This window comes from Hibiscus syriacus, unplaced genomic scaffold, assembly GCF_006381635.1.
Source record: "Hibiscus syriacus cultivar Baekdansim isolate YM2019G1 unplaced genomic scaffold, ASM638163v2 tig00000340_pilon, whole genome shotgun sequence".
Lineage (NCBI taxonomy): Eukaryota > Viridiplantae > Streptophyta > Magnoliopsida > Malvales > Malvaceae > Hibiscus > Hibiscus syriacus.
In genome coordinates, this window is record NW_024061783.1 from 7,686,619 (window position 1) to 7,696,868 (window position 10,250).

At 35.2% G+C, this 10,250-nt stretch overlaps 1 long non-coding RNA gene across 1 annotated transcript; it reads left to right on the forward strand.

Moving 5' to 3' along the window:
• Nucleotides 1-16: 16 nt before the first annotated feature.
• LOC120198994 lies at nucleotides 17-1,444 on the forward strand. Its single transcript, XR_005523412.1, has 4 exons — nucleotides 17-276; nucleotides 547-649; nucleotides 925-1,001; nucleotides 1,276-1,444. It is a non-coding gene; the product is annotated as an uncharacterized LOC120198994 (long non-coding RNA).
• The last annotated feature ends 8,806 nt before the right edge of the window (nucleotides 1,445-10,250 follow it).

Sequence of the window (10,250 nt, forward strand, 5' to 3'; positions counted from 1 at the left end):
CTCTTTCTCTCTTCGTTCTCTCCTTTCTACCCAAATGCAGCAACCGACCATTCTCAAGCCAAGGTTAAACGCGCCGGCCACCGACCCACGACGTCCTCTTTGCTTCGATTGGCCATCCCGAACCGACCGAGGAGTCGAACCAGTCCTAATCAAGGCCAAACCGAGACCCCAAGTAGACCCTTTTGTCTTCTTCCTCACTCAACTTAGAACTGAAAAGCCGAACCAAACAACTTTCTAACCCGGAGACTTCAACGCTGACGAAATCTCCAACAAAAGGTAACCACTCCTCACTTTCTATATATATATATTTTTAAAAGTCTGCTTGGAATCGAACGAAAGTAAGAAAGAATAGAGAAGAAAAATTTGCTTGCTTTGTTATATTGATAACGCGTTAAAAATGAGGAGAGAATCCCCTTACAAGTTACAACCGTTTGTTTTTTTAGTTCGAATCGGGGGCCTCTCTTACATTTTTTGAATCAGTGTGAGAAAAATGGAAAAATGCTGAGAAATTTTATTGTTTTCTCTATGCGTTCGGTGATTCCAAAGTATGGGCAAGGGATGGGCGCTGTTGTCGGGCATGGTGTGGCGTGGGGAACAACAAAGTATAGGAGCTGCTGTCGGGCAGGGTGCTTGCGTGGGGAACAACAAGGTATGGTCAAAAATTGTCCTAACCAAAGCTCACGCAGTTTCACTTTATAACATAAATTCACTACCACATTCCAAAACTCAATTAATTGAAATTCCCCACCATATATATATATATATGTATATATGATGAAAATGCCAAACCATGTTGATGCCATCATTTTTCTCATTTGTATAGCCACCCGATGACATAGCATGAATCAATGAATATGTTCATCTAAATCTAGCTTATTTTCCTATTCCTTTTAACGTTTCCTTTTCCTATTACGTTTGTTGAAGTAAAACAGAGAACACAAGTAACAAAAATTGCAGAGCAAACAAAAATCGTATCCTTTTCACTTCAAGCTTTGATAGAGGTAAAACTTCAAAACCTTGCCACTTTTAGTGCTGATGATAGAGTAATTGATGAATTTCGTTCTAAATTAAACGAAGAATCTGTTGAAGCTCTAATTTGTGGTGGAGATTGGTTTCGTCGGAAATATAATGTGAAGAAAAAATCAAAGGTTAATATTACTTATTATAATTTTTATAAGTAATATTTAATCATTTTTTAGTAACTTGTTCATTTATTTATGTAGTGTTTTTCAGTCCAGTAACTAACATATATGTATTTCTCTTCTTATTTTGAAGGCTGAAAAAGAAGAGATACAAATCACATTGAAGTTTTGATTGTCTTGTCTGGTTAGAAAGCTTGCATGTTACATTGAAATTCTTATGGTGATTGTGTATGATCTGGAGGAGCTAATGATGAAATGGCGCTACTATTAATTTTTTTGGTAGATATTTTATGTACCAGTTCTGTTCAAATGGAATGGAGATGTAGGCTTTTTTTTGTTTGTAATAGTTAATATGTTGGTTTGATAGACTTGGATGATGCTACCTCATAAGGTTCTCTTTTGTTTTGGATTATTTTATATCATCTGATGATTTCAGTTTATATTATTAATATATTTGTAGGACTACCAACTAAATTAACGTTAGATTAAAAATTAAGCCAAATTATATATATTAAGGCCTTGTTTAGCCTATTATAGAAGGTGTGCTTGTTTTTTTTGGTGAAGAAGGCTTTTAAAAAGGCTATCAAGCCAAGCCGAGTCAAAATAAAAGCCTTTGATAGGCTGTAGGCCAGACTTAGGCCTAAAAAATTCATCGTAGGCCAGACTCGATCCTTTTAAAGCCTGGCCTGGCCTATTCCCACCTCTAACCACACAGAAAATGTTAGTGAGGACCACATAGAAACTGTTAGGGAAGACCACATTATTGTGAAATCAATTTAATGCCTTTTGTTGGATAAAGTTAATGAGGACCGCATGCATTTACTGTAAAAACTGTTAGGTTAATGCATTTATGTGAAAACATGTACATGTATTTTTTAACGCTTTTACTGTAAAATTGTTAGTGAGGACCACATGTATCTTTGCTTTTGATATTGTGTGTTTGGGCTCAATAACATATACAATATGAATTTTGACAACTGCATTGTGAAAATATGTGCATGTATTTTTTAATTATTTTTTTATTTTACAGCCACATATTTAAAGTGATAGGGAATAACATATATAATATATTTTTTAATTTATTTCACATCTACATCTTCATAATACTGCACAATAGTGGTTCACAATGGTGGACATCTTGTAAATCACCCCAAAATAGAATATATTGGTAAAAAATTGCCTTCTTTTATATATGTCACATTGAATCTATGTCAATGCTAGATTTATATGATATGGTTAAAAAGTTAAGATATGTTGGACCACATGACATGGATTAGAGAAAACCAAGGGTGCATTAATTATTAAAGCACTGAAAACTGATAGTGATATGTTAAGTATGTTAGGTAATATGCCTAGGAACAGGTATGTACATGTTTACATAGAAGAATCAATGGAACGCATACATGAAACAAATGTTGCTCCCATTGAAACTGAACCAAATGTGATTATTGAACATAATACTGAAATTGACTTGGCTGATGGTGAAATAATTAGGAATATTGAAACTGTTAGGATTGTTGAAACTGTTAATTTTTTTTCTAATAGTGAGGATGAAGATTTAAAATATTTAGCTTTTGAGAGTCAAAGTTTTGACAATTTGTTTGAGGATAGTGAAAATAACTTGGCTGATGGTGAGGATGAAATTTGTGATGTGCCTATGGGGTGGATAAGAATATACTTGGATTTACTATAGGGAATGAAAGTGATGGCCTGGATAGTGAAAATGAGGGTTCAGAGTCATTACACAGTGCATATGACTCTGAAACAGAGGGTAATAGCAACAAATACCTTGAGTTCAATAGTGAGGTTGATCTAGAAAAACCCCAAGTTTAGCTAAAGAATGTTATTTCCCAATGCAAAAGTCATTAAAGAAGTTGTGAGACAATATGGACTAAAAAATAGGTACAATATCAACTTTAAGGTAAAAAATAGGTACAATGATCCTAGAAGAATCCATGTTGTGTGTAAGGCTGAGTGCTCATGGATGATTTGGGCATCAAGATTGAATCCCAAAGTTGAGACATATACAACTTGTAACACACCCAACCCGTACCTGACCCGGATACAAATCCGAGGTGTCACATTGACTATTCAAAGCGTTTACATTTATAGAAATCATGGAAAATTTAAACTTTCATTAAAATAAAGTTAACCATTTACATAAGTACAATAAAAATATTACAAAAACTTATTAGAGCATATATAAATCACAATTTGTCTACATGCCAACACATTTGATACAACAAAATACATACTGTGTTATTTACTTCTGATCTGATCTCTGGTGGGGATATGCTGTTATGCAGATCCTAAGTCTGATCCTCTTACTTCTTAGTTCCTACATGTAAAACGCTTACACGCTAAGTCACAGACTTAGTGAGGCATAAAAATACAATAATGTATTTCCTAAGAATATGAACATGCAATCTAATTATTTAAAATAAAATCACAACTATAATATCATTATTTAATCATGTCACATATGATCCATCCTGAAAAATAATAACATGATAGCATATAATAACGTAACCACTTTTTATATCTTTTATAGGCCCATGTACATTACTGAGAACTTAAGGTATGCGAGTACATTGAAGTTGTGCACATATGCTGTCACCACAGCTCGTATAAGGGTCTACTAAGTGGCATGTGAAATTTGTCCCGAAGGACCTCATGTATGTCCCGAAGGACCTCATATATGTCCCGAATGACCTCATACAATCCCTCGACTCTTAGTATGCCAACTATACTTATAGCTCTCATGTCACATAACACGGGCTTAAATATTTATATGTTCCATATCATCACTAATTCATCATATGTTCATGTACTCATATCATTTCTCTTATAATCACATATGTCTTATCACATACCATGTATCACATGTACATATAATCAATTATATCATATCATATAGCTTATGTCAAAACATATAAACATATAACACTTATGCATATGTTTATAATAATCATAATATATGCATGTTCATAACTATTGAACCATGAAATTTAACATAGGAAATAGAATTATCACAAGTCTTATTTCCATTAACTACATCTATTCTATAAAATGCACTCACCTTAGCCTCACTTGATCCCAATCACTTCTATGACTTACTTTCTCTCTCTTGATCGTTTCTAACTCCTTGGTTGTTTCGAAACTTGCTTATGCTCAATATGTACACAATCATACATTATATATATATATATCATCATTCTAAGTATCATAATTTGATCCTTAATAATCCAAGCTAAGAGAAAGGCTTTATACAATTTTCCACTTGAGTAGTATCGATACCCCTTCAATGGTACCGATACTTCCCTAGCTGTGGTATCGATACCAAGCTTGGGTATCGATACCCATTTTCGATTCTGTGATCCTTATTTTTAAAATGGTATCGATACTAACCTAATCGTATCGGTACCCTTAGTATCGATACTACCCCTTAGTTATCTATACCCTTTAAATCACTTGTCAAATTTGGGCTTATGGTATCGATACTGTTCAACCAGTATCAATACCCCTACTCCAATATCCATTCATTTACCCTTGAAGTATCGGTACTGAATGAAGCAGTACCGATACTCATAGCCCAAAATTTACTTTTAAAACCCGAATATTCACCAATACCAATCTAAACCTTCCATTTTAAGCTCCTATCATGTCATTAAACTCAATTACCCTTACTCAAATCAACTTATATCCATATAACCCATAATTATCTTCAAAATCTCATCCTATATCTTGAAATCAAGATTCCTATCAAATTTTCCAACATGTTCTAATTTCAATTCTATCACTTCATACTTCTTAATTTAGCTTATGACAAGTCAAATTTAGTTTCAAATTCTACTTATTAACTCTCTTCCAATATTTCACTTATAAATCCCTTATCTTTAATCATTCCTAACTAATACAAATCAGCTAACAAGAACTCACCTTTTTCTAAATAGCTTTCATGCTTGGAGGAGGAAGAAGAAGAGTTCTCTGGAACTTTGATTTTTGTCTTCCTTCAATCCACGTGGTTATAATATAACCATTATCAAATTTAATTATCTTCTTTCCCAAATGACCATTTTGACCTTCTATTCATCATTATTTGTAATTCAATCCTACATAGAAGTTTCCATATAAGCCCCCTAATATTTTTAATTTATCTACTTTATTCATTAAATTCTAAAATTTTACAATTTGGTCATTAACCCGGTGTTTGGGATGTTGCAAATCTCCCCTTAAGAAAATTCATGCTCGAATTTTCATTGCACAAAGAGATTAGGGTACTGATCCCCCATATCCTCTTTATGTTCCCATGTTGCTTCCTCTATCTTGTGATTCTTCCATAACACCTTGGCCAATGGAATAGTCTTGTTTCGCAACTGTTTCACCTCATGAGCCAATATTTATATAAATTATTCTTCATAGGTCAAATCAGGCTGAACTTCTATCTCTTCGGGGGTCACAATATGGGAGGGATCAAACCTATATCTCTGAAGCATAGAAACATGGAAAACGTTATGATTTTTCTTCATTTCCAATGGCAAAACTAATTGGTATGCCACTGGTCCTATTCTCTTAACGATCTCATAGGGCCCAATAAACCGTGGACCAAGTTTTCCTTTTCATCCAAATCTCAACACTTTCTTCCACGGAGATACTTTTAGAAACACTTTATCTCCAATTTGAAACTCGATTTCTTTCCTCTTGAGACCATCATACGATTCTGTCGATAGTTATTGCTCTTTTCATCCAAATCTCAACACTTTCTTCCACGGAGATACTTTTAGAAACACTTTATCTCCAATTTGAAACTCGATTTCTTTCCTCTTGAGACCATCATACGATTTCTGTCGATTAGTTATTGCTTTCAGATTGTTCTGAATCACTTGAACTTTTTCCTCCACTTCCTTAATCAACTCAAGACCAATAATTTCTCGATCCTTAAGCTCATACCAGTTCAAGGGAGTACGACACTTTCTCCTATATAAAGCCTCATAGGGAGCCATTTTTATGCTTGACTGGTAGCTATTGTTGTAAGCAAATTTGGCAAGTGGCAAGTATTTTTCCCACTATCCCTTGAACTCTATTAGACATGCTCTCAACATATCCTCTAGAATTTGGATAATCCGCTCGAATAGTCCATCAGTCTGAGGATGAAACGTAGTGCTAAATTTCAAGTGAGTTCCTAACGCTCTATGCAAAGTCTTCTAAAAACCTTGATATGAATATATGATCCCGATCAGAAATAATAGAAGCATGTACACCATGTAATCGAATAAACTCCATGATGTACAATTCAATATACTTATCCATTGAAAAATTGGTTCTTACAGGGATGAAATAAGTTGACTTAGCCTATCCACAATCACTCAAATTGAATCTCTTTTATTCGGAGTCAAGGGCAATCCTGTTACAAAATCCATCGTCACATGCTCCCATTTCCATTGAGGAATATACAATGGTTGCAATAGTCCTGATAGAACCTGATGCTTAGCTTTAACTTGCTGACAAGTTAAACACTTGGGCATAATTTTCGTAATAATTTTCTTTATTCCTGACCACCAATATCAACTTTTGAGATCCATATACATCTTATTTCCACCTGGGTGCATTGTCAATGGACTATAGTGAGCTTCTATTAACAAATCATTCTTCAATTCATCATCCTTTGGAATCACTAATCTCCCTCGATAATACAGATTCCCATAAGATTTAATCTCATAATCTTTATTCTCTTCACTCTTTATTTATTGTACCCTCTTCAAACACTTTTTATCTTTGGTTTGCAATTCCTTAATTTGATCTAGCCATGTTGGCTTAAGTTTCAATTCCACACATATTGCACCATCTCCATCCAATGACAACCTGACATCTAAAGCTCGTAAGGCTACAAACGTCTTCCGACTTAAGGCATCAGTTACCACATTTTCTTTTCCAGGATGAAAATCGATTACCACATCATAATCCTTTAGAAATTACACCCATCTTCTTTGTTTTAAATTCAACTCTTTCTGAGTCACCATATACTTCAAGCTATTATGATCGGTATATAAATAACAACGTTCACTATATAAGTAGTGACGCTAAATCTTAAGAGCCAACACTACAGCAGCTAACTCCAAGTCATGTGTTGGATAGTTCATTTCATGTGATTTCAATTGTCTAGGCGCATAGGCCACTACTTTGCCTTCTTGCATCAGCATACATCCCAAGCCATTATGAGACGCATCACTATAAACAACGTAATTCTTGCCAGATTCAGGTTGAACCAATACTGGAGTTTTTGTCAAAATCTTCTTCAACGTTTCAAAACTTTCTTAACACTCAGGAATCCAAGCAAATGCCACATCTTTCCTCATCAACCTAGTTAAAGGTAAAGCTATCAATGAAAAGTTCTTAAGGAACCTTCGATAATAACCTGCGAGCCCCAGAAAACTTTGAACTTCTAACACATTCTTTGGAACTTCCTATTCTAAAATAACTTTATCTTTTGAGGATCGACACAAATTCCTTCTGAAAAAATTACATGTCCAAGAAATGTTACTTCATTTAACCAAAATTCACACTTAGATAGTTTGGCATATAAATTCTTATCTCATAAAATTTGCAAAACTATCTTTAGATGTGCACTATGCTCTTCTTTCGACTTCGAGTACACCAATATGTCATCAATGAAAACCACTACGAACTGGTCCAAGTAAGGTTAAAAATATTCTATTCATCAGGTTCATGAAAGCAACCAGTGTATTCGTAACTCCAAACGGCATAACAATGAACTCGTAGTGACCATATCTCGTTCTAAAAGCCGTTTTTGGAATATATTTCTCCTGAATCTTCAATTGATGATAACCAGAACATAAATCGATCTTCTAGAATACTGAAGCTCCCTTCAATTGATCCAACAAATCATCAATTCTAAGGAGAGGATACTCGTTTTTAATAGTCACCTTGTTAAGTTACCTATAATCAATGCAGAGACGCATCAAACCATCATTCTTTTTAACGAACAACACTGGAGCTCCCCAGGGTGATGCACTTGGTCTTATAAATATTTTATCCAATAATTCTTGTAACTGAATCTTTAATTCTTGTAACTCTTTCAGAGCCATTTTGTATGGTTCCATTACAATAGGTGTTGTTCCAGGCATAACTTCTATTTGGAATTCAACCTCTCTATCCGGAGGTAAACTTGGAAACTCTGCAGGAAAAACATTGGGAAACTCTTTGACTATGGGAATCTCTTCTAACCCTTTCTCCTTGGTTCTAGTGTCCATTACATTAGCAATGAAACCCTGACATCCTTGTAGCAATAACTTCTTGGCTGACATCATTGATCTTACATTTGCCAATGGATTCCATCTTTCATTGAACACTATAACTTCCACCCCTTCTGAACTGATCAACAATACTCTATTCAGACTATAATCGATGTTAGCTTGATAACGATATAACCAGTCCATTCCCAGTATCACTTCAAATTCATCAAAGGGTAATTCCATCAGATTAGCAGGGAATTCAATTCCCTGAATCCGTATGGGATACCCTCTACACACCTTATTTACCCGAGCACTGTGCCCTAATGGATTTGTTACTATTACATCACTACTAGTGACTTCTAATTGAATTCCAAATTATCTCACCAATTTACTACTAATATATGAATATGTAAAATCAGGATTATTCAATACCATAACACATTTATCATACAATAGGAAAGTACATGTGATTATCTCCAAATCATCACGCTCTTCATTAGTCTTTATATATGTTATACACTCGGGCAGTGGATCACACTTCTTGTTGAGTTAAGGATTCAGGCTGACTTCTTTCTCTACCCCTTCCTCTTCCTCTCTAACACATCGAAGCATATCACTCCGACTGTGCATGCTCTCCATCCCTCAATGAACAATCCCGCATATAATGTTTCATTTCCCCACATCAAAAATAGGCTCCAAATAACTCGACATATTATGCTATGGATTCTTCCAAAAAGTTTACATTGTCTGACTTAACCCTGATTTGCTCTCTCAGATTCAGACCCTACTGACTGAGTCTATCTGACTCTCATCTGATTTGATCCTCTAGCAGAGGATGCCACTGACTTAAACCTCATCTGAGATAAAAAACCATAATCCCTACCTCTCTTGGGTAGTGCAAAACTTGATGAAGCCCCAGCTCTTTTAGACGTTTGGGCTCTTTGCTCTCCAAATCTTTCATTTTGAGCTCTCTCTAGAGCTTTAGCTCGATTAACTATCTCTTGAAAAGAAGACAGATTTAACACAATCAACATATCCTTTAACCTCGGGCGTAAGCCCTCCATAAACCATTCACATGCATCTTTCTCTGTCGGAATCAGTTCAGTCGCAAAACGACTTAACTTATTGAACTCGCACTTGTATTCATACATAGTGCGATTCAATTGCTTTAGATTCAAGAATTCTTGCTTCATTTGCATGATGAACTGATCTCCTATATACTTATGCTTGAACTCTTCTAAGAACAAGGACCATGTCACCTGGTCATCCTCATAGTGACATTAGTCCACCAAATTCTCGTATGCCCTCGGAGCAAGGAGACCACTCCATCTAGCTTCTCCACATCATAACAGTGGAGTTCATCTAATATGATTTTCACATCATTGAGCCAAAAGTCTATAGTAATAAAACCTTCCTCGGCTTCACCTTTGAACTCAGGATCTCCTAGTCCTTTCAACTCTTTTGCCACATTCATTATTTGAGTTGAGGAAGCAGGAGGTTGGAAATGCGTCAGGATAGCGTCCAACGTCCTAAAAAAGACATCTTGGTCTTGCATAGTCACTCTTGAAGGTGCCTTTCCTTCACCTTACCTGGCCAGGGCAGGTGAATTACTACTCTTTACTGGCATATCCTCTCACGCTTCACTTCGGGAGCTATCGTGTCTAAAAATCTAATAAGATATAACCATATAGTTCTATTAACAAAACAACATACTCGTTACCCTATCAGATCAGAAGTTCTTACTATTTTGTTGGCATGTATATAATTAAAGACACTCTAGACTTTGGTTGATGCCTAGAATCAGCTAAACCTTAGCTCTGATACAATTAAATGTAATACCCTCAACCCGTACCTG